The sequence below is a fragment of the Ranitomeya variabilis genome, chromosome 1 (genome assembly GCF_051348905.1).
Source record: "Ranitomeya variabilis isolate aRanVar5 chromosome 1, aRanVar5.hap1, whole genome shotgun sequence".
Taxonomy (NCBI): Eukaryota; Metazoa; Chordata; class Amphibia; order Anura; family Dendrobatidae; genus Ranitomeya; species Ranitomeya variabilis.
In genome coordinates, this window is record NC_135232.1 from 902,192,080 (window position 1) to 902,218,733 (window position 26,654).

Consider the following 26,654-nt stretch of genomic DNA (forward strand, 5'->3'; position numbering starts at 1 on the left):
AGGGGGGTAATTTAAATCAACTCCTCCTAAGACGCGAAGCACAGTGGATAATGCGCACGGGGGCTACAGGACCGATGGGTCTAAATGAACGTATAGACATGTCGGTTTTCTTGTAGGTTGACCTCTTAGTAATAGGACAAAACGAACCTCATCTGCATAGAATTGTACCTGTGTTCTCTACCTTATAACAAACTAGCACACATCACATTTTTTTAATTTAGCACCAATGTAATTTTATCTCGTATTTTATATGTATAAATGTCCTGTTATAAAATGGGAGCTATGTATCACCTATGACGCACGGGAAGGGGAAGGTCACAATGTCAGGGAGTAACTATATATCCCACCTCCTTATTTCCATCCGCCACTGGGACCTGTAGAAGCGCAGTCTGCGCGAAACAGCTGTAGTCCTGTTTTTTCCGCACGTTTTCTCCCGCCCGTCTGTCAGTGTATAGATGTTCCAACAAAGCAAGTATTTTAACGGACCCAGGAGTGCACACCATTTTCTTCTTCGGTTCAACGTTGCATTACTTCTTCGGATGCAGCACCCGCAAGAGGCCGTTTTTTGTGAGTTAAAGGAGTCTCAAAGAAAAGGATAAATTTCCACACCGTGGGGTAAGTGCACTACAACGGTGCTGATTTTTCTCTTCTTATTCATGATATACATAGGGCAAGCTCTAGGGAGGTGGCAAACTGGACTGACCGCAAATCTGAACCTATCCAAACACACTAGAAGTAGCCGGTGAACGTGCCTAAAAAATCCTAGACGTCTCGAGCCAGCCTGAGGAACTAACTACCCCTAGAGAGAAAGAAAGACCTCTCTTGCCTCCAGAGAAATAATCCCCAAAGAAATAGAAGCCCCCAACATATAATAACGGTGAGGTAAGAGGAAGGCACATACACAGGGGTGAAAACAGATTTAGCAAATGAGGCCCACTAATACTAGATAGCAGAAAATAGTAAAGGGGTCTGTGCAGTCAGTAAAAAACCCTTACAAAATATCCACACTGAGATTTCAGGAACCCCCGCACCAACTAACGATGTGGGGGGGAGAAACTCAGTCCCCTAGAGCAACCAGCAAGCGAGGAAATCACATTTTAGCGAGCTGGACTAAAAACATAATAAATGCTGATAATCAAAAAATGATCAAACAAAAACTTAGCTTGTCTTGGAGAGACTGGGAGCAAGGTAGTCACAAGGAATCTGAAGAGCACTGAATACATTGAGAGCAGGCAAGGAACTGAGTATCCAGGTGAACTAAATAGGAAACCCAACCAAGGATAACGAACCAGCTGATGCGCCAACCTGCAGAAAGACAACACTACACAGTACCGCTTGTGACCACTAGAGGGAGCCCAAAAACAGAGTTCACAACAGTACCCCCCACTTGAGGAGGGGTCACCGAACCCTCATCAAGACCCCCAGGGCGATCAGGACGAGCCGCGTGGAAGGCACGAACCAAATCGGCCGCATGAACATCAGAGGCGACAACCCAGGAATTATCCTCCTGACCATAGCCCTTCCACTTCACCAAATACTGAAGCCTCCGTCTAGAGATACGAGAATCCAAAATCTTCTCCACCACGTACTCCAATTCACCCTCGACCAGCACCGGAGCAGGAGGCTCAACAGAAGGAACCACAGGTACCACATACCTCCGCAACAAAGACCTATGGAACACATTATGAATGGCAAACGATGCTGGGAGATCCAAGCGAAAAGACACCGGGTTAAGGATTTCCAAGATCTTATAAGGACCGATGAAGCGAGGCTTGAATTTAGGAGAGGAGACCTTCATAGGAACATACCGAGAAGACAGCCACACCAAATCCCCAACACGAAGTCGGGGACCCACACCGCGGCGGCGGTTGGCAAAGCGCTGAGCCTTCTCTTGTGACAACCTCAAATTGTCCACCACATGGTTCCAAATCTGCTGCAACCTATCCACCACAGAATCCACCCCAGGACAGTCAGAAGGCTCAACCTGACCCGAGGAAAAACGAGGATGGAAACCAGAATTGCAGAAAAAAGGCGAAACCAAAGTAGCAGAACTAGCCCGATTATTAAGGGCAAACTCGGCCAGTGGCAAAAAAGTCACCCAATCATCCCGATCAGCAGAAACAAAACATCTCAAATAAGTTTCCAACGTCTGATTAGTTCGCTCGGTTTGGCCATTAGTCTGAGGATGGAAGGCCGACGAAAAAGACAAATCAATGCCCATCTTAGCACAAAAAGTCCGCCAAAACCTGGACACAAACTGGGATCCTCTATCAGACACAATATTTTCAGGAATGCCGTGCAAGCGAACCACATTCTGAAAAAATAGAGGAACCAAATCGGAGGAAGAAGGCAACTTAGGCAAGGGCACCAAATGGACCATCTTGGAAAAACGATCACACACCAGAAGTCAGAGTCTGAATATTCATGTCTGCAGCTGAGCTCAAAACCACCCAGAGTTCAAGGGGATGAAAGAAGCTAAACAGACTGCAGCAAAGGAAAAACAGGAGGAAAAAAAAAAATGTACTCAGGTCTTCTTTTTATCCCACTTCTGCGATGCATTAAACACTTTTGAGGCCTGCTCTACTGTTATGATCCTTAGTGGCTGAGGATCACAAATTACTCCAGCTAAGTAACATACATAGGGCAAGCTCTAGGGAGGTGGCAAACTGGACTGACCGCAAATCTGAACCTATCCAAACACACTAGAAGTAGCCGGTGAACGTGCCTAAAAAATCCTAGACGTCTCGAGCCAGCCTGAGGAACTAACTACCCCTAGAGAGAAAGAAAAACCTCTCTTGCCTCCAGAGAAATAATCCCCAAAGAAATAGAAGCCCCCAACATATAATAACGGTGAGGTAAGAGGAAGGCACATACACAGGGGTGAAAACAGATTTAGCAAATGAGGCCCACTAATACTAGATAGCAGAAAATAGTAAAGGGGTCTGTGCGGTCAGTAAAAAACCCTTACAAAATATCCACACTGAGATTTCAAGAACCCCCGCACCAACTAACAGTGTGGGGGGGGGGGAGAAACTCAGTCCCCTAGAGCAACCAGCAAGCGAGGAAATCACATTTTAGCGAGCTGGACTAAAAACATAATAAATTCTGATAATCAAAAAAATGATCAAACAAAAACTTAGCTTGTCTTGGAGAGACTGGGAGCAAGGTAGTCACAAGGAATCTGAAGAGCACTGAATACATTGAGAGCAGGCAAGGAACTGAGTATCCAGGTGAACTAAATAGGAAACCCAACCAAGGATAATGAACCAGCTGATGCGCCAACCTGCAGAAAGACAACACTACACAGTACCGCTTGTGACCACTAGAGGGAGCCCAAAAACAGAGTTCACAACAGTAGGGCACTGGATTTGGGCTCATCAAATACATCCCGATAATCTGACAAGAACTCAGGTACTTCAGAAGGATGGGAAGACGAAATAGACAACAATGGGACATCCCCTTGTACCCCTTGACAACCCCAACTGGATACAGACATTGATTTCCAATCCAATACTGGATTATGGACCTGTAGCCATGGCAAACCCAAAACGACCACATCATGCAGATTATGCAACACCAAAAAGCGAATATCCTCCTGATGTGCAGGAGCCATGCACATGGTCAATTGAGTCCAGTACTGAGGCTTATTCTTGGCCAAAGGTGTAGCATCAATTCCTCTCAATGGAATAGGATACTGTAAGGGCTCCAAGAAAAAACCACAGCGCCTGGCAAACTCTAAGTCCATCAAATTCAGGGCAGCGCCTGAATCCACAAATGCCATAACAGAATAGGACGACAAAGAGCAAATCAGAGTAACGGACAAAATAAATTTTGGCTGTACCGTACCAATGGTGGCAGACCTAGCGAACCGTTTAGTGCGCTTAGGACAATCAGAGATAGCATGAGTGGAGTCACCACAGTAAAAACACAGCCCATTCTGACGTCTGTACTCTTGCCGTTCAGCTCTGGTCAAAGTCCTGTCACATTGCATAGGCTCAGGCCTCTGCTCAGAAAACACCGCCACATGGTGCACATTTTTGCGCTCACGTAAGCGTCGATCGATCTAAATGGCCAAGGACATAGACTCATTCAGACCAGCAGGCATGGGGAATCCCACCATAACATCCTTAAGGGCTTCAGAAAGGCCCTTTCTGAAAATTGCTGCCAGGGCACATTCATTCCACTGAGTAAGCACAGACCACTTTCTAAACTTCTGACAATATACCTCCGCTTCATCCTGACCCTGACACAAAGCCAGCAAGCTTTTCTCTGCCTGATCCACTGAATCTGGTTCATCATAAAGCAATCCAAGCGCCAGAAAAAACGCATCTACATTACGCAATGCAGGATCTCCTGGCGCAAGCGAAAATGCCCAGTCTTGAGGGTCGCCACGCAGCAAAGAAATAATGATTTTTACTTGCTGAATGGGGTCACCAGAGGAGCGGGGTTTCAAAGCAAAAAACAGTCTACAATTATTTTTGAAATTCAGGAACTTAGATCTATCCCCAGAAAACAAATCAGGAATTGGAATTCTGGGTTCTAACATCGGGTTCTGAACTACATAATCTTGAATGCCTTGTACCCTTGCAGTGAGTTGATCCACACAAGAGGACAGACTTTGAATGTCCATATCTGCATCTGTGTTCTGAACCACCCAGAGATTTAGGGGAAAAGAGAAACAAAACACACTGCAGAAAAAAAAAAATGGTCTCAGAACTTCTCTTATCCCTCTATTGAGATGCATTTAACACTTTACGGGCCAGCTGTACTGTTATAATTGAACTGGTGGTTAGGAGCACTAGAAATGACCAGATGAGCAAACTAGTAATACAGGACGAGCTCTGGGAAGTGGGAGCTCTGCTGACCGCAACCCCTAATCCTATCACAACAACTAGAAATAGCCGTGGAGCGTTCCTGACTCTGCCTAGACGCCTCTTCACAGCCTAAGAGCTAACTACCCCTAAAGATAGAAAATACAGCCTACCTTGCCTCAGAGAAATTCCCCAAAGAAATAGGCAGCCCCCCACATATATTGACTGTGAGTTAAGATGGAAGTCACAAACACAGAATGAAATAGGTTTCAGCAAAGGAGGCCGGACTGAATTAAACAGACTGAAGATAGAAAAGGTATCTTTGCGGTCAGCATAAAACACTAACAAAAAACCACACAGAGTGTGCAAAAGACAGCACCGCACCGACTCACGGCGCGGTGGTGCCACTCTGCATCCCAGAGCTTCCAGCTAACAAGACAAAATCATAATAGCAAGCTGGACAAAAACACCATGGTAACAAATAAGCTAGCAGGGACTTAGCTTTTGCTGAAGTAGACAGGTCATCTGAAAGATCCAAGAGAACTGAACCAGTACTAGGACATTGACAGCTGGCATCAAGTAATGATCTCAGTGGAGTTAAATAGAGCAGCCAGCCAAGGCCTAAACGAGGTCAGCTGGAGGAGGAACCTCAGAACCAGCAGCTCCACTCACAGCCATCAGAGGGAGTCCATGGACAGAACTCGCCGAAGTACCATTCATAACCACAGGAGGGAGTTCGAGAACAGAATTCACAACACAAAGGTATCCTGAAAGTTGGAAATATCATAAAATTCTAAAAGATCTAGCACAAGTCACGACGAGCCCCATATGAGCTCACTAAGGGGAGGCATGTGGGCATAACCTTGAGCTAATAAAAAGCAGAATTTTGGTTTTTGTATTTTGTCAGTCTTGGAAGGTACAGATTGCTGTATGTTCTATCCTTTTTTTTACTAAGGAGTACTTTCCTCCTTTAAGCTCTGAGCCATTTCTGTGACAAAAGTTAAGCAATTTTCTTTTGCTATCCCTTTTATTTTCTGTAATTGTATGTACCATTTTGTTTTGTTCCCATTTTGTATCAACTTTGTATATTTTTTTAAAACACTGCCTAACTTTCCATATAAAAATGTAATAGCTTTATACCAAGGGTGGGCAATTCATTTTCCCAAGGGGACCTTAATGTTTGGCTCCTATAAAATAAAAACACTTATACTCACCTCCTGTGTCAGAGCCATTCCAGCGGTGTTGGCACTAGCATTCATGGGGCTCTCATACGGTTGTTACGACACGTGAGCCCTGCGCCCAATCAGCTCTGGCGTCTCTGTGTCCGCCTTTGGTCAAATCGAACATCAAGAGGATGTCAAAGGCAGCCACAGTCCAGGCTTCCTGTTGATGTTCGATACGTCTGAAGGTGGGTATAGTGAAGCAAGCGCTGATTGGGCTCAGGGCTCACGTGTCGTAACAATCGCATGAGAACCCCGTGAATGCTAGTGCCAACACCGCTGGAATGAATCTGGAATGGGAGATGAGTATAAGTGTTTTTATTTTGTTTACGGCAAACATTCAGATTGAGAAGTTGTCCTAGTAGTTGTAGTAGTAGTTGATGATCCCTTTAAGCCAGTGTTTCCAAACCTCCAGTCCTTACAGCCCCCACAGGTCAAGTTTTCAGGATTTTGATAGTATTGTACAGGTGAGAGAATTCATGATGCCTTGATGATACTTCACCACCTGTGCAATGCTAATCCTGAAAACATGACCTGCTGGGGACTGTGAGGAAAGGAGGTTGGGAAACACTGCTTTCATCAAAAGTTCCTCAGAAAGGCATTTACCACTTAGACTTTTCTGTCTTTGCTCTAAATTAGCGCTGAGTAGTTTAACCCCTTTCTGACATTAGATGTATTATCCCGTCGAGGTGGTATGGGCCCGTATGACCACCGACGGGATAATACGTCTAACGCGATCAGCTGCGCTCACGGGGGAGCCCGGCCAACCGCGGCCAGGTGTCAGCTGACTATCACAGCTGACATGAGGCACTATGTACCAGGAGCGGTCACGGACCACTCCTGACACATTAACCCCTGGAACACTGAGATCAAACATGATCGCAGCGTTCCGGCGGCATCCCTGAGACCCTCGGAGCAAGGCGATGTGATCGCGTTGCTCCGAGCATCTGCTCCGTCCTCCTCCCTGCAGGCCCCGGATCCAAAATGGCCACGGGCTCCTTCCATGTCCTGCAGGGAGGTGGCTTGCAAGCGCCTGCTCAGAGCAGGCGCCAGCAAGCCTCCTGTAGTGCCTGTCAGATCGCTGATTTGACACAGTGCATTGCAAAGTGTCCGATCAGCGATCTGACACTTTACCATAATGTCCCACACTGGGACAAAGTAAAAAATAAAAATATTTACATGTGTAAAAAAAAACAAAAAAACCTAAATAAATTAAAAAAAATATTGTTCCAATAAATACATTTCTTTATGTAAAAAAACAAAAAAAACAATAAAAGTGCACATATTTAGTATCGCCGCATCCATAACGATTTAACCTATAAAACTGTCCCACTAGTTAATATCTTCAGTGAACATTGTAAAAAAAAAACGAGGCAAAAAACAATGCTTTATCATCATACCGCCGAACAAAAAGTGGAATAACATGCGATCAAAAAAACGGATATAAGTAAACATTGTATCGCCGAAAACACCATCTTGTCCCGCAAAAAATGAGCCGCCATACAGTGTCATCAGCAAAAAAATAAAAAGTTATAGCCCTTAGAATGAAGCGCTGCAAAAATAATTATTTTTTCAATAAAATAGTTTTTATTGTATAAAAGCGCCAATATATAAAAAAAATTATATAAATGAGGCATCGCTGTAATCGTACTGACCAAAAGAATAAAACTGCTTTATCATTTTTACCAAATGCGGAACGGTATAAACTCCCCCCAAAAAAAGAAATTCACGATCTGCTGGTTTTTGTTCATTCTGCCTAACAAAAATCGGAATAAAAAGCGATCAAAAAAGTCATGTGTTCGAAAATGATACCAATAAAAACGTCAACTCGTCCCGCAAAAAACAAGACCTCACATGACTCTGTGGACCAAAATATGAAAAAATTATAGCTCTCAGAATGTGGTAATGCAAAAAATATTTTTTAGGGCTAAAGTTAGGGTTAGGGTTGGGGCTAAAGTTACGGTTGGGGCTAAAGTTAGGGTTGGGGCTAGAGTTGGGGTTAGGGTTTGGATTACGTTTAAGGTTGGGTTAGGGGTGTGGTTAGGGTTGGGATTAGGGTTAGGGGTGTGTTGGGGTTAGGGGTATGTTGGGGTTGGGATTAGGGTTAGGGGTGTGTCTGGGTTAGAGGTGTGGTAAGGGGTGTGTTGGGGTTAGGGGTGTGGTTAGGGTTGGAATTAGGCTTAGGGGTGTGTTGAGGTTAGGGTTGGAGTTAGAATTGGGAGGTTTCCACTGTTTAGGCCCACCAGGGGCTCTGCAAACACAACATGAAGTCCAATCTCAATCCATACAATTCTGCGTTGAAAAAGTAAAACGGTGCTCCTTCCCTTCCGAGCTCTGCCGTGCGCCCAAACAGTGGTTTACTCCCACATATGGGGTATCAGCGTACTCAGGACAAATTGTACAACAACTTTTGGGGTCCAATTTCTCCAGATACCCTTGGGAAAATAAAAAATTGGGGCTAAAAGATCATTTCTGAGGAAAAAAAAGATTTTTTAATTTTCACGGCTCTACATTATAAACTTCTGTCAAGCACTTGGGGCTTCAAAGTGCTCACCACACATCTAGATAAGTTCCTTTGGGGGTCTGCTTTCCAAAATTGGGTCACTTTTGGGGGGTTTCCACTGCTTTGGCACATCAGTGCCTCTCCAAACGAGACATGGCGTCCTATCTCAATTCCAGCCAATTTTGCATTGAAAAGTGAAATGGCGCTCCTTCCCTTCTGAGCTCTGCCATGCGCCCAAACAGTGGTTTACCTCCACATATGGGGTATCAGAGTACTCAGGACAAATTGTACAACAACTTTTGGGGTCCAGTTTCTCCTGCTACCCTTGGGAAAATAAAAAATTGGGGGCGAAAAATCATTTTTGTGAAATTTTTTTTTATTTTTACGGCTCTACATTATAAACTTCTGTGAAGTACTTGGGGGTTCAAAGTGCTCACCACACATCTAGATAAGTTCCTTAGGGGGTCTACTTTCCAAAATGGTGTCACTTTTGGGGTTTTTCACTGTTTAGGCACATCAGGGGCTCTCCAAACGAGACATGGCGTCCTATCTCAATTCCAGCTAATTTTGCATTGAAAAGTCAAATGGCGCTCCTTCCCTTCCGAGCTCTGCCATGCGCCCAAACAGTGGTTAACCCCCACATGTAGGGTATCAGCGTAGTCAGGAAAAATTGTACAACAACTTTTGGGGTCCAATTTCTCCTGGTACCCTTGGTAAAATAAAACAAATTGGATCAGAAATAATTTTTTTGTGAAAAAAAGTTAAATGTTCATTTTTTTTATACATTCCAAAAATTATTGTGAACCACCTGAAGGGTTAATAAACTTCTTGAATGTGGTTTTGAGCACCTTAAGGGGTGCAGTTTTTAGAATGGTGTCACACTTGGGTATTTTCTATCATATAGACCCCTCAAAGTGACTTCAAATGTGATGTGGCCCATAAAAAAAATGGTGTTGTAAAAATGAGGAATTGCTGGTCAACTTTTAACCCTTATAACTCCCTAACGAAAACCAGTTTTGGTTCCAAAATTGTACTGATGTAAAGTAGACATGTGGGAAATTTATTTTTTGTGACATATCTCTTTGATTTAAGGGAATGAAAATTCAAAGTTGAAAAATTGCGAAATGTTCAAAATTTTCACCAAATTTCTGTTTTTTTCACAAATAAACTCAAGTAATGCCCAGGAACTTTTACCACTAACATGAAGTACAATATGTCATGAGAAAACAATGTCAGAATCACTAGGATCCCTTGAAGCCTTCCAGAGTTATAACCTCATAAAGGGACAGTGGTCAAAATTGTAAAAATTGGCCCGGTCATTAACATGCAAACCACCCTTGGGGGTAAATGGGTTAATATTCATCAGCATCTGCAGAGATTACAGAAATAGTAGCCACAATTAGCACATCAGCAGGTACATGAATCAGCATTCTGCCCCTCATGCAATATTTATACACACACACTGTTTTGTGTATAATTATATATATATATATATATATATATATATATATATATATATACACCGTATTTTTCGCTTTGTAAGACGCTCCAGATTATAAGACGCACCCCAAATTTTGAGGAGAAAAATAGGAAAAAACTTTTTTAATAAATTGGGGGGGCTTCTTATAATCCATGCATCTTATTGCTTACCAGGGGTTGTGGCTGCGGTGGATCAGGGTCCCAGGGTCGTTGCTGAAGGCAGGAGTGGAGCATTGCTGCAGGCTGGGATGAGGGGGTCTGCAGGGGGGCTCCTGTGCTGCAGGCTGGGATGAGGGGGTCTGCAGGGGGCTCTGGTGCTGCAGGGGGGCTGCTGTGCTGCAGGGGGTCTCCTGTGCTGCAGGCTGGGATGAGGGGGTCTGCAGGGGGGCTCCACTGCTGCAGGGGGGCCCCGGTGCTGCAGGGCTGTCTCCGGTGCTGCGGGGGGCTCTGCCGACATTTTGTGAAAGGCCAGACCCCCCGGCAGTTCGTCCATGCTTTCCTGTGTGGTGGACTTCGGGAAAATGGCCGCCGGGAGGCGGCGCATGCGCAGATGGAGATCTTGGGACCAAGATCTCGAGAGATGAGATCTCAGCCCTGAAATCTCATCTCCCGAGATTCTGGCGGCCATTTTCCCGGAGTCAGTCATACAGGAAAGCGTGGACGAACTGCCGGGGGGCTCTGGTCTTTCACAAAATGTCGCCAGAGCCCCCCGCAGCACCAGAGCCTCCAGCATCACCCGGGGCAGCAGCGGACAACCGCGGCAGTGGTGGTGGGCGGCAGCGGTGGCGGACAACCGCGGCAGCAGTGGCGGGCGGCAGCGGACAACTGTGGCGGCGGACACCCCCTCATCCCAGCCTATAACGGTAAGCGGTATATCCGCTTTGTAAGACTCACCCCCATTTCCCCCCCAAATTTGGGGGAAATAAAGTGCATCTTACAAAGCGGAAAATACGGTGCATATATATATATATATATATATATATATATATCTATATCTATGTATATATATATGAACACACTTATATATATATATATATATATATATATATATATATATATATACAGTTGAAACCAGAAGTGTACATACACTATATAAAAAGACACATATGCATGTTTTTCTCAATATCTGACATGAAATCAGAATAAACCTTTCCCATTTTAGGACAGTTAGGATTACCATAATTATTAATATTTGCCTAATGCCAGAATAATGAGAGAGATAATGTTTTAAGGCTTTTTTATTACTTACCGAAAGTCAGTAAGATTACATACTTTTCAATAGTATTTGGTAACATTGCCCTTAAACTGACTTGGGTCAAACATTTGGGAATGACTAGGGTCAAACGTTTGGGATATCCTTCCACAAGCTTCTCACATTAGTTGGTTGGAATTTGGGTCCACTCCTCCTGACAAAACTGGTCTAACTGATCCAGGTTTGCAGGTCGCCTTGCTCACGTCTGCCTTTTCAGCTTTGCTCATAAATTTTCAATAGGATTGAGATCAGGGCTTTGTGATGGCCACTCCAAAACATTGACTTTGTTATCCTTAAGCCACTTTGTCACCATTTTGGCAGTGTGCTTCGGGTCTTGACCCATTTCCGCCCAAGCTTTAACTTAAGACTTGAGCCGAAACGTCGCAGGAGCCCGTATGGGCTAATAAACAACTATATTTTTTCTAAGAAGGAGTGCTGTCTTCATCGTTTTTGTGCTATATTGAGGATCGGTCTTTACCACCTGAAAGGTCTGGCACCCATTATTAACATACTGCTTGCTAGTGCTGCCTTTTATATATAAAATCTACATCATTAGCCTGATAACACTGCATCAATGTTGCTTTACTTATTCTGCAGTCAGATTCTATATCATAACCCTGGTTTACTTGGTTTACTTTCACATTTCTGCAACTTGTGAGTGAAAATGAAAAGAAAAAACTTGTTGTCAAACACATTCCTAGGATTACATCTCGACTTTTTAGTTTCACTGCTGAGAAATCCCATAGGAATGCATTGAGTAGCTTAAAAATAACTTAATAATAAAATTATGTGGTCAATTGAGTCATCAGTTAATTTTTTTATAACTGCTTGCTGGGATTTCCAAGCAATTTTAAAAAGTTCTAGTTCTGTTTTTTTTGTCTCCATATAGCAAATTGAAAATCTCTTGAAAGAAGTCCAGCTATAGCCCAAGCCTTAGGACTAAATAAGGTTCTGATAATGCCATAATTATCTTTTTCTACATTGCTGTAAACTACATGTCATGAGAATGACACTTTTCAGGATATAAATCACCTGAGCAGGCTTTATGCCAACTTAAACCAAGAAATGCTGAAATCTTCAGCTTTAAAGGCTTTAGAATTGTGAATGCAGCTCTGGAGTATCATACGGGCTGTAAATCAGGATAAATGCATTATGAATGGTATAGTATATATACAAAGTTACTTAAGTACAGTATATATACACACTGTAAAATGGTGTATGATTCGTACTTTGTTGTTTGGAGTGTTCTTCCTTCTTTCTGTATTAAATTCCTATTACACAGGACTAAAGTAGGGTTTCCATATTTCTTTACCATCCGGATCAGTTTTTTTTATGTCTCATTCAATCACAGCTGATGTAAACACGGCATCAGTTGTCATTAGCAAACTATGGGATCCGTCCTCGCATCACTTTCCCTTAATCACTTTATTTGGACACTGCAAGCAGATGGCTGGATCCACGTAAAAAAGGCTCTCCTTCCTTCTGCACTGGAAAAAATTCTACGAGGACACGCTAGACTACTATGACAGGTTTAACCTGCTTTTTTATCATTATTTTTTGTCCTGCCAATTTACTCCTTTTTAGGTAAAAACAATTATATTGTTTGGGCACCATATTGTAAACATACTCTATCAAATTCTGTTTTCAATCCTTTACGGATCAATTTTTCCAAAATATGTTACGATTTCAATTTCCTGACATAAAATTGACCTCAGTGACTTGTATAATCTGGAAGGTCTTTCTAGTTGCAGTTTCAAGATTTTTGCATTGTTTAGATAATAGTTTATTACTTTACACATGCGGCAAATAAACTAATCTCTGCAGACACCTAATCTAGGCAACTTTTTACCATCTCTCTGCAGCCATAGGAAGCAGTGCAGGAAACACCGGTCTACAAAAATGTCTAGTCGTTTGTGTATCTCCTTACTGGTCCATTTGTGTAACTCTATCTTGGTCTTGCCATGATTTCTAAATAATTGAGTTCCCCTATATGTTTGTTAATTTGCATGTCTAGTATGCAAATAATATATTTAGTTAAAAGCCTAAATGTTTGGATCTTCAGCCTTTAGAAAATAGATGCATTTCTTAGGGCATCATAATTGCTAGGCCTGCTCTCAGATCAATGGCTAAAGCCACAAATCGTCAATGCTTACATCTTCATTTCGCTCTGTTTCCTATGCCAGCTGTACAAAAAAGGACACAAATGGAACAAGTACATAGATTTATTGGAAATCATTATTAGGAATATAGAGCTCAAATCAACAGTGACCCGGTTGTTAAACTCATCAGATAGCTGGTTCTGTTGAATAGTCATGAGGGTCATGAAGATGTCACACAGATGTAGAACTTCAAAAGTCTTAGGAAAAAAAAGGTTTCTTTTTATCTATATCATATGATATTTATATGTATGGTAATCTGCAGTTAACAGTGCCTACATACATAAAGACAATAATTGCAATTGTATAGAGTTGCTAATATTTTATTTTGTATTATCCAGATTGTTTTGTCAGCTACCATACCAATAAGTAAGGGAAACCATATTTTATGAGTATTGCTGTATAAACACATTCTTCTAACATCAGACTTGTGTTTAGCGTTATGATCCACAATTTTAGTCTTCTGGCATGGCTAAGAGCTGACACTCTCCCCGTGCTTATTACACCAGACCATAGAGGAGCTGTATAACTGAGCAATAGATACAGCATATACAAGTGCTTCTCACAAAATTAGAATATCATCAAAAAATGAATTTATTTCAGTTCTTCAATACACAAAGCGAATCTCATATATTATACAGTGGGGAAAAAAGTATTTAGTCAGCCACCAATTGTGTAAGTTCTCCCACTTAAAAAGATGAGAGGCCTGTAACTGACATCATAGGTAGACCACAACTTTAAGAGTCAAAATGAGAAAACAAATCCAGAAAATCACCTTGTCTGATTTGGCAAGATTTTTTTTGCAAATTATGGCGGAAAATAAGTCTGCATGTCATGGGCGGACACAGACTGCAAGAAATCTTCCCGCCCCCCCCCCCCTCCATAGCGCAACAAAGTTATGTAAACATATAGGTTGTAATATTTATTATCAGTTTAGAACACAACTATCAACTCGAAATAGTAAATTTAAATTCCATACTTAACAACTGAATATAACACAAAGCAGTCATGCAATTGATGCTATATCTGCACAGAAGACACTTGCAGATCATCCTGTCAGCCAATCACAGATGTGCTTGTAAGGCTAGGTTCACATTGCGTTAACAGCAGCCCATTCAACACATGCGTTAAATGGGCTGCGTCAACGCAAGTGCGGACATGCCATCGCGCTAGCGCAGATAGAGTTAGCAGATGTTGTATCTGCGTTAGCGGTGACGGACCCGGAAAAGCTGCAGTCCGCGTCCGAGGGTCCGTCACTCAATGACGTAGCGTGCGCTAGCAATGCGTCCAACATAGGGCTTAATGGCGGCATTAACGGACTGCGTTACACCGCGTTATGCCGCGGTGTAACGCAGTCCGTCTAACGGACTACGGAAACATAATGTGAACTCAACCTAAGGCAGTGTGTGATTGGCTGAGAGGTAACCTGCACAAATGTCACTGTGCACTCCATATAACCTTAAACATGTACCAGGCGCTCTGAAGATCTCTATCCCCATCCACCCCCTATATAGTGGATCGATCATTTTAATACATTTATTCCAGGGGGCTGGCCCTTCCCCTACCTAGATCAGTGATTAATTCATTCCTCCCCTTACCCCCTCTATTTTCATGTGTAATGTAAAAACCCAGTCCCGCAGATCACTGAGGCTCTGGGAAGAGTGCACAAACTACTGCCCGTGCGCATCAACAGTGAGTCACAAGCAGAGCAAGCTTCAGTCACTCACTGTGAGTGAGAGGCCCTCCCCCTCCCTCCCCTCTTCCTGGTCCAGCGTCTGCTACCCATCACCTCACCGCAGACCGCAGCAGTGACAGCCGGCTGGGCAGCAGCATAATATATGCTAGCAGGTGAGGAGGGGGGCCCGTTTAACTGTCATATCACATGCGTGCAGAAGAGCGGGCCCCCCTGCTTCTCCTGTTGGCAGTAATACTGCCGGCTGTCATTCACATTCGTTGCTTTGTATGTCTGTCGGGGGCCCCCTCCTGCTCTGGGCCCCTGTGCGGTTGCACAGGTTCAACAGGCGGTATGTCCGCCCATGCTGCATGTTACCGATGACTTGGGTTGGCCAGGACCAGATTTTGAACAGTTCACTGAGTGAGATCACCAGTCAAAAATAATTTTTTTTCTGAATGATAACTTGGTGGGGATTATGATCAACAGGTAGCGGGTACACAGCTTGACGGACTTTTCCTTCACAATATGGAGCATTTTCACACACAGTTCTTTTCCTTTAACTCACTTGGTCTCTTTCTCCACTCTTTAACCTTCCATGACCACAACCCAGCTCAAGCACTACAGTCCAGGTAGCAAGAATTCTATTTTCAACCCGCAGTTCCGCATCTTCTTTCCCCACAAGGGAACTAGTTTGCTAGTATGGCCAGTACTTAGCTTCTCTGCTACTGATGCCTTGGAACTCCTGCCCAGGGCACTATCTTTGTCTCATGTTCTCTGTCCTTTCCTGGCCCGTTACCTTTCTGAGTTATAAACTCGGCGTTCTCTCTCAAGAGCCGTCTCCGGTTGACCACACTGTCCTTCTGTCAGTTTTCCTCCTTCTTTGCTTTGGTTCATTCTAACTACTGTCTTGGACCCCTCTCACTTCAGGACACCCACATCATGTGGCACTGCTTACTGTCCAGACCTTAGGTCTGCCTCTCACGCACACTTGGCCCTATCTGAAGTCCTGACAGGAAACTGTCTGAATCCCTTAACCTTAGCACCTCCCACTCTGGGCTAGTCAAAAATATTTACTCTAACGCTCCCTAATATCTGGCAGAGCACAACACCAACACTGTTAACGCATATCACAATTCACAATATACAACACAGCAATAGACGTGTTCTTCAAGGTGGAATATGGGCAGCATGTCCATTTCCTTACAATAATGTGACCTTTCTTCCCACCTGTGTGACCAGTGATAATAGGCAATCCATTAGCAATACATTTATAATAATTTATATTGATGAAGTGGAAAGCTGCTGTGACTTTTGGGAAGACACTTCCCTGTAGACACATATCTTTTATGTGCTACACACATAGCAAGCACTAAGTTTAACCCCAGCCTAACTGGACACTCATCTCTGGAGCGTTATTCACTTGGGGTTATACTGTGATGCCTTCATGCCCCTTGATTAATGTTTGAAGTTTCAGTCTTTTAAAAATAGCTGCTTAAACCTGTCATGTCCAGAAGCACTAAATGCAGACTTTGTGGTAATCTGCAGGCAGGTAAATAGTGTTTAAATTACTGTAGCAGTTGCTATAGGGAGAAAATTAAGTTATATTCTCCCTGCAACTGCTCACTTCCAGTCATCAGGGTGGAGCAAGGAGCAGCTAGAGTTCACTACACAGTGAGCAGGCTTTAACCACTCCATTGAACATTGATTGACAGCGAGCACTTCAGTGTATCTTCAGAACAGGCTGTCAATCAAACTGCCAGGGAGTGATTACAACAGCGCTCACTGTGGGGTGGTGACTGTAACATGCAGCATATAACTTACTTTAAGCCTTGTAGCTGCTTCTCCATTAAGCCAGTTACACAGGAGATTAACCCCATATCTGCAGAGAAATAGTGTTCTCAGATACAAGAAACCACCACAGTGGGGGTAAACATGAACTTCTGCCTAAAATATCCCAATACGCCTTGAAAGAATTTCTCCTGTTAAGTGGCCAGCATCCATTATAGTGTCTAATGATGGCAATGGGTGATGACACCTTTCAGTTGTATGTCTTGATAAATCAAACAAGACCAGCAATGTTCCTAAAGGTATGTGCACAAAATGTCTTTTTCAGGAGTTTTTCGCCATGAACATACCTGAAAAAATGTTTTAAAAATTCAAAATACAGTGTGTCCGTAAAGTCATGGTGCACTTTTGACCAGTCACTGGAAAGCAACAAAAACCGATAGAAATGTGAAATCTGCTCCAAATAAAAGAAAAACCCTCTCAGTTTCATACCTATTCAGTGCAGTTCGATGTGTTACCCTACACACATCCAAACGATAGTGAAGTTCTTGCCACACACGGGTAAGGACGTCTGGTGTAACAGAGTGAATAACGTCTGTGAGTCTCTGTTTTAAGTGATTAATGTTGTTGATACCTTTAATGTACACATGTTGCTTCACATAACCCCAAAAGTAAAAGTCTAAGGGCGTCAGATCCAGGGATCGTGGTGGCTATGGCTTGACAGAACCCCTTCCTATCCACCGCTGGGGGAATGTTCTATCCAGAAACTCACAAACAATGGTGGTGTAGTGTGGAGGAGTGCTGTCCTGTTGAAAGATTACACCTTCTGGAAATTGTGGCACTGCATACAATTCCAACTTCTCAAGATACGTGTTTGCCGTCACAGACCGCTCCAGAAAAAAATGGGCCTATCATGGTGTTTCTCCACCAAACTGCCGGTTTCCTTCAACTGCTTATCCCTATTCCTATGTGGTGGCACGTAGCACTTTGGTCATGGATTCGAATTTAGCCACAGAACACACTGAACTTTCCTCCGTACCGTCCACATCTCAACTGGCATGGAAAACCACACAGCTGGCATAATCTTGTGGTTGCATGATGTCACAGACCTGGCGGTGTATTAATCAGAGTTCAGTTTATCAGGGGTTAATCTGACTGGAGGCTCAACAACAGCTTAAATGAGTTTGTGTTGTTTGATTGGTTCTTGTTATCTCTCCTCATGAACAGGTCTGATATGATTGGGCCAGAGAAAGGGCGCCAAAATGTAAGCTATAAATAGATCCTGTGACTGGTCAAAAGTGCACCATGACTTTACGGACACACTGTATAATGAACTTATGCTCTGCAATGTAAAAACGACTTGCAGTGCATATGTTCCATCCAACTGAGCTTCTTTTAACCTTCAAAGATGTGAAGAGGTTAAAAGACATCACCTGTACATTCTTATGGTGTCTTCACTTGGAAGAGACATCCGAAAAGACGCTTCAGGAAAAACATTGCAGGAATTTTCCAGAAGTGTCTTTTTCTGTAAAAAAACAATACGACTATACGTATACTGGTGTCTATAAAACACTAACGAGGGTATTTTCTTTCATCAGGTATTTTCAGGAATTGAATCAGCAAATTTAAAAAACATTTTAATCTTTACTTGAAAATAAATTGTCAGTTCATATGACATGTCTGTATATTATTGTATTCCTCCCTGAATGACAATTATGCAGGATCTTTACTTAGAACTCAGCATTCTTCAGTACCTCTGTTATCACTCCTGGAAATGAATAAATAAATCGATAACTTAGATTTCCATTATGTCCTTTAAGCCAGGGGGTCACACGGTTGTAAATTCTCTCATGTGATAGATTCAGGCCGATTATGTTAATGTCAGTCAGATCAAACTCTATCACAGTCTGAGTGTCACCTTAGTGTGAAACGATTCTTTTGCATGAGAAAATCACAACACAAGTGTGGAGAAAATGGAGAATTTAATTTCTCCATCTTCTACATTGTCTCAGTCTGTGGTAATCAGACTGCACTCGAATGACATCCAAATGCAGTCCGATGTTTCACTCCCACCCATAGACTCGTATGGTTGCAAGTGATCTGATTATTATCGGATAATAAAATTAAGCGCTGATCAGCAGAGCCCCACAGAATAACATTGGGCCAAGTACTATCTGATAAAACACTGGATAACTCTCAGCCATGTTTTATGCTCGTTTGATCCCTTAAATGCAGTGTGTTGTTAAACCCTCACAATATTGTCCATTCAGGACTGGCAGTTTTAGATTGGAAGGCACAAACTATTGACAAGCAGAATGGTAAAGTCCAGTTATTTATGTATTCATACATTTTCAATAGGAGAAACAGAGGAGCAACACAAAGAAAAAATGCTCCAGATGATTTCCTAGGCAAACGACAATATTGCTAAATCAGACAGGTTAGGAGAGACGATAATGCCTCTTGTACAATTGCTCTGCTTATTATGCCATACATCCACCTCGTGAGATTTTTTATCTGCTGCCATCTTAGATACTGTTGTAAAGCTATCAGTGAATATACGCAGCAGTTCAGGGCACAAACACACTAGAGAATCACACCTGTCCCTACAATGGTGTGTTTCCAGGAACTTCAGCTAACTGAATAGCGGAGATGTTACAGATAACCCTGACGCTGAGGAACACTAAGTGCAGATAGAGATGTTGGTTAACCAAAGAAATCTTACTCTGGAGCCAAAGTATTGTTACATATTTAATCAGCTTTTCACATGTCTCTTACTGCACTCGTCATATTCCACTTAGTTTCCATCTGGGTAATCACATACTGGGGAATTTAAAGTGGAACTGTCACCAGACCGACCAGTATAAAGACATCAACAGAGATGTGCAGAAAGTCCATTCAGGGATTAGATTATGTTAGTGATTAGTGTGAAATTACAAAGTCTAAAAACAGCTTGACACATCATTTTTTTTAGTACGAGTGGTACCTATCTGTTATTTTTACAGATAGATCCTAAAGACACAATAATGAATGGGCTTTTTAATATGTACCTTTTTTTTGTTGCGGTTGAATTGTCTGCAAAAATTACATAGACATGTGGTACTTTGATCCAGCCAAAGGGAATTAGCTATTAGGGACTTTATCTGAGAAAATTGTGATTTATTCCAAAATCAAAATAAAGTACTTCTCTCATAAAGATGAAACATGCCCATACAGTGGAATGTAAAAGTTTGGGCACTCCTGGTCAAAATTACAGTTGAGCAAGTTGAAGATTAAATAATCTCTAAAAGGCCTGAAGTTAAAGATGACACATTGCCTTTGTATTTTAGACAAAACAAATATATTGTCATCTTCATCTTTTACATTTTAAAAGTTCCAAAAAGAAGAATGAGAATATGAAAAAGTTTGGGCACCTTGCATGGTTAGTAGCTATTAGCACCCCCTTTTGAAAGTAACATAGTTTGTAAACGCTTTTTGCAGCCAGACAAAGGTTTTTCAATTCTTGTTTGAGTGACTTTTATCCATTCTTTCTGGGAAAATTCCTCCAGTTCTGTGAAACTCCTGGGTTGTTTTGCATATACTGCTATTTTGAGATCTAGCCACATATTTTCAATTATGCTCAGAACAGGGGACTGTGAGGGCCATCGGAAAACCTTCAGCTCGCGCCTTTTGAGGTATTCTACTGTGGATTTTGACGTGTGTTTAGGATCATTATCCATTTGTAGAAGTCACCCTCTTTTCAACTTCAGGTTTTTTACAGATGGTGTTATGTTTGCAGAAAGAATTTGTTGAAATTTCATTGAATCCAATGTTCCCGGTGTCATTGGCTGCAACATAACCCCAAAGCATGATTGATCCGCCCCCATGCTTAATGGGTGGCGAGATGTTCTTTTCTTGAAATACTGTACCCTTTTTTTCCTCCACACATACCTTTGACCAAACAGTTGTATTTTAGCTTCCTATTTTAGATGTTCTTAACATACCTCTGACACTGAATTTTATTATGAGGATGCCGGAGAGGTTTTCTTTTGATGACTCTTCCTTGAAAGCCATATTTGTGCAGATATATTTGAACAATAGAACAATGTACCACAACTCCAGAGTCTGCTAAATCTTGCTGAAGGTCTTTTACAGTCAAGCGGGGGATCTGATTTGCCTCTCTAGCAATCCTTCGAGCATCTCTCACTGAAATTTTACTTGGTCTTCCAGACCTTATCTTGACCTCTACTGTTCCTGTTAACTGCCATTTCTTATTTACATTTCGAACTGAAGAAAGGGCAACTTCAAAACGCTTTGCAGCCCTCCAAAGAAATGCCTCCCCACACCATCACTTACCCACTGCTAAACCGGTCATGCTGGAAAATGTGGCAGGCAGCAGAATGTTTGGTGCCTCCAGACTCACGTCTGCCACATGTACTCAGTGTGAACCTGCTCTCATCCGTGAAGAGCACAAGGCACCAATATCAAATCTGCCAATCTTGGTGTTTTCTGGCAAATGCCAATTGCCCTGCATGGTGTTGGGCTGTAAGCACAACACCCACTTGTGGCTGTCAGGCCCTCATACCACCCTCATGGAGTCTGTATCTGACAGTTTAAGCAGAGACATGGATGTCAGTGGCCTGCTGGAGGTAATTTTGCAGGGCTCTGGCACTGCTCCTCCTGTTCCTCCTTGCAAAAGGAGTAGGTAGCGGTCCTGCTTCTGGTTTGTTGCCCTCCTAAATCCCCTTCTATCATCTCCTGTTGTACTGGCCTGTCTCCTGGTATCTGCTCCATGCTCTGGACACTGTGCTGACAGATACAGCTACCCCTGTTGCCGCAGTTCGCATTGATGTGCCATCCTGGATGAGCTGCAATACCTGAGCAACTTCTGTTGGTCGTAGACACCGCCTCATGCTACTGTACCTCTAGGGGTGAGAGCAATGACAAAATGCGAAAGTGATCAATACAACAGCCAAAAAGGATGAGAACAGAGAAATGGTCTGTGGTCATTATCTGAAGAACCACTCCTTTATAGGGATTGTCTTGCTAATTGCCTATCATTTTTTCCCGTTGTCTGTTCCATTTGCACAACAGCAGGAGAAATTGATATATATATATGTATATATACTGTATATTATATGTATGTTTGCCTAAAATACCAAGGAAATGTGTGATCTTTAACTTTAGGCCTACTAGAGATCATTTTCTCTTCAACTTGCTTAACTGTTCACAATAAGAGTGTAACAACTCTGCCGGCCATACTGCATGGCATCCCATCCCCCACCTGCCTTACACACCAACTTACTCACTACTCCGAGCCATGCTGTAAGTTCTGTCCTCTGCCGGCTCCACGCTCTGGGCCTCATGTCCTTCCTTGCTGCATACTTCCTGGCTGTATGCTTAGAGCGGCAGACACGCCACTTCCTGATTCTTATAGTGACTGTGTGCACCTTCCTAAGGTGTCCCCTGCCAATTGCCAAGAGGCATCAGGTACTTAAAGCATTCCCACCCCTAGGGGGATGCCTGAGCAACTTACTTCCTCAGTTAGTGTCTAGCTGCTGAGGTGCCAGGTCCTGTCTTGCTATTTCTCTTGTGTCAGCCACCCATTGGGGCTTTGTACCCTGGCCTGTACCTGTGTCTCTTGTGTCAGCCACCCAGTGGGGCTTTATTCTCTGGCCTGTACCTGTGTCTCTTGTTTCTGCCACCCAGTGGGACTTCGTACCCTGGTCTGAGTCCTTGCTTCTGTGCCTTGTCCCGTTCCTGACTCTGTCTCAACCTAGCCCTATACCTGTGTCCATTAGTATCCCTATCTGTGGCCTTTCTTATTCCGCTGTGTTTCTTTGTCTTCACTCATTCTACTCTTGGCTCTGCCTCCAGCGGTTCTGCTCTTGGCTCCGCCTCCAGTGGTTCTGCTCATGACTCCGCCTCCAGCGGTTCTGCTCTTGGCTCCGCCTTGTTCGGCTCTGCTCTTGGCTCTGCTTCCTTTTGCTCTGCTCTTTGCTCAACCTCCTGTGGTCCTGGTCTTTGCTCCACCTCTTGCGGTTCAGCTCGCTGCACTGCAACCAGCATCTTTGCTCTGCTCTCAGCTCTGCAACCTTGCAGTCCTGCTCTACTTCTGTTCTGCAACCTGCGGGTCAGGACCCTACCTGTTCCCATACACCCTCCAGTCTGAACAGGTCCCTACCTGTTTCCATATACCAGCATGTATTCCTGTCCATACCGAGTCAGTACCTGTCCTGCCAGAGTACCAGCCGTGTCCGCCTGACCTGCCAGTGTCTCAGTCGTGCCCGTCTGCCAGTCAAGCCCATTGTCTGCTCCTGTCCTAGCGTTCCGTCCCCCAGTGGGATCAGCAGCCGCAGCCAGACTCCACCCTGGAATGGCACCTGGCAGCTACCTGCTGCACAAGCCTGACCTCACCATCAGAGCCTCCAGCGAACACCAAGGAAGCTGCTTAGTCATGCCCCTTCCAGGGTAGTCTGGTTTGTGGCACAGTAGGGCCACAATCCCCTTGCTTATGCCATCCAGTCAGTACATGAGCGTGACAAAGAGTAATTTTTACCAAAGGTGCCCAACCGTTTACATGCCAGGTGTTGAAATCGCACCCGGACCCTGTAGCCTTGGTGACCCAGAATGTTACTTTGGACCATTTGAAAATACCATACCTATTAGAAACCTGCAATAGGGAGAGCTGCTCTAGACTGCTCTAGTCAAGCATTGCCATAGTCTGGCTAGTGGCTACACATGACTTCCATTTAAAAAGGAATAATTTAATTTAATACACAGCTATTATTTTATTCTGGTTAAGAGTAGTATTAGTCTTCCTTTTGTTCCATGATTATATTACTATTTTCTCTGTCTTTGTGGCTTTGTTTTCTCTATTTATGTCCTCTCAATAATTCCATGCACTTAGTCTAACCACTGCTCTGTCTAGAGTTCTGTCTTCAGCTCAGATTGTGTCTTGTGTATACTAAGTGCTGTCTAATTGGTATTAATTATATATAAATATATATGTTTTATGTATATTGAGCTGCATAATACTAACACATTTTCAGGAAGAAGAAGATATGTGTTTGCACTATTTATGGTGTAGCTTGCTTTATCCTCTCCTTTTTCGATACTGTCAGGGATGATGAGGATCCTGCTCTTGTCATTGAATTGTATTAATCTCTAAAAACTCAAACATTAAAAAAAAACTAAAAAAAGATTAAAGAGGTATTCCCATCTCCAAGATCCTATCCCAGTATGTTGTAGGTGTAATAATAATAATATTGGCAATTACCTCTAATTAGAAATGTAGCATTGTTCTTCTGATTCACTGTGTCACTTACCCCATGTGCAGGGCAGTGCAGTAGCATAGGTATCCATTTTTACAACCACTAGCAATGAACTCTCATTATATGAGTGGTCTTAACCATGGATACCTAAGCTGCTGCAATTCCTTCATATAGGGTACTCAACATAGCTAATCAGGAGAGATGTACTACATTTCTAATTGGAGGTATATGCTAATACTATTATTATTATTATTATTATTATTTTTACACCTACTACATATTGGGATAGGGTCTTGGAGATGGGAATACCTCTTTAAAGATTAATTTATTCCAAAATTGCCACTATACAATGTCCAAATTGCACAGGCTGCCTTTAATGGACATATCACACTTATTTTATGTAGATAAATAATCACTATAGGATATTAAAATGCCCACCATCTTTTTGCACTGACAGAAATCTGTCATAATACGTTAATAGGACAGATGCTTGTGAGTATGTGCAGTAGGAAGGTTCAACCTCCTACCTTTATGTGTAGGCAGATGAGGTAATGAGAGGCTGCTCACACTGCTATCCACCCTGTCTGATCTAATGCTGGAGATACGAGGGGTGCTGAGGTAAGAGGAGGCCGCTTACACTACTGTCCACCCTGTCTGTCTGATCGAATACTGGAAATACCAGAAGGTAAGAAGAGGCTGCTCAAATGGCTGTCACCAGGTCTTGACTGCGTATCGCCAAGATTGGTCCTTCGAGATGCCGCATAGTACCTACCCCTGACCACATTCCCCCAAAGTTATTCTTCTTACCATTGAATTAAGACAATTATTTCTTTGGATAATTTGGCCACAGCGGCCATTTTTATTAACAAAACAAACATAAATAACACCATTTATACATTTGTATAAAAAACTTGAGGGGAGGGTTCTTGGAGCTAATAAATCTGGCACCCAATAGGCAAAAGCCCAAACCAACTTTTTAAAACGAAAACCTTCTTTACCCTCAGCCGTAACCACCAGCTCGAGGGCACCATGTAACCCGTTTTCCGGGCAAACAAACCCCAAAGATCCCGAGGTAAACTCCCCGTCCAGAGCCCGTAAACCAAAGCCAGATCAGCCCCATAAAACACCAACTCCAAGAACCCCGCCCCCGCCAACCAGCCACTGTGACGACAATACAACTCGAACCCCTACGGAAAAAAGATTTTATTAAATCCCAAATCCCCCTCCCCCCAAGCCCAAACAAAACACCCAAGCCAAGAACCAAAACAAGGGAGGGTGGGTGGGCTTCTCTCTTCGCTGAGGTAAAAGGTAATGCCCCCTTTCCCGCACTTTTCCCTGCAGACCCGCACTTTTCCCTGCAAGCTATGAACCACCCCTTTCCTCCATCCCCTTCAACCAATCCCCACTGCCACTGACTTATTTTAAACGATGCTCCCCCAGTTCCCTTGGCAACGCAGTCATGGGAAGCTTTCGTTTTAACTGCGTTCCTACAGCCCCCCCCCGCTTTCTGATCTAATACTGGAGATATCAGGGGTGCAGAAGAATTAAGAAGCTGCACACATTGCTGTCTACCCTGTCTTTCTGAATGCTAAGCATGTCATGTGATCTGGACATAGACCGACAGCAGGAGTACATAGTATAGGTGTAGCCCTCAACCATTTTGGGTCTGGTGAACAGTCCTGATTAGGGGCAGATGTCCCGTTGTCCTGCAAGCTTAGGGCTATGTCCTGACTTTCACTTTGTGTCTGCAATGTCTCCTTTCTTTGCCTGATCACTGCTTATGTTACTGAGGAATCCATTGCTCAATAGTTCCTGCTCCTCTGACTCCTGGCATCTGTCTGGGTTCTGAACTTACTTGCATTTATTTAATTAACTCATTCTTCACTTTTCTTGAAGTGTAATTCCTTTTGAATGGCAATCTGCAGCTCTAGTAAGGAGTCACAGGCTGCATTGTCTTCTTGATTGTAACCGGTATTCTTCATTACAGGCACATTGTACTAGTACATAGAGCTACTGTACATCTATATTACCAATACAATTCTTGATGCCTGTATTCTAGAGGTAAAGTTAAAATCAAATTTTTTTTTTGTCCTAGAAAATTGCTTAAAAGAAATAATGAAAAGCAATTACAATAATGACATTTTTAATAGACTTAAAAAAAACTAGTTATCACTAATCAGCAAATAACACATACATATTTGGTATCCCTGTAATCATAAAGACCCAAACAATGCGGTGAACAGATTATTTATTTTGATCTATTAAGGTTGTAAAAAAATTGCATAATTGTTTTTTCTTTTTCTCCATCAAACCCATAAAAAAATATTTCTGGTTCTTTTTATTTGCATGGTGATCAGTTGCGGAGCGGAAATACACCGCTCCGTTAAGTGTGTAGTTATTACAGGCACAGACAACACCTGATTGGCGGGGATTTTAAATATTTCAGGGCAGGTTTCTGTCAATGTAACAAGGTGGCTGTAATTATAATTTACTGTTTTGATTACCTCCCAAAACAAAACAAGG

At 42.9% G+C, this 26,654-nt stretch overlaps 1 protein-coding gene across 6 annotated transcripts in view; it reads left to right on the plus strand.

Annotated features, from left to right (window-relative positions):
• EGF (epidermal growth factor) overlaps nt 1-26,654 on the plus strand; it is a 236,617-nt gene that overhangs the window by 184,207 nt on the left and 25,756 nt on the right. The window lies entirely within an intron of this gene.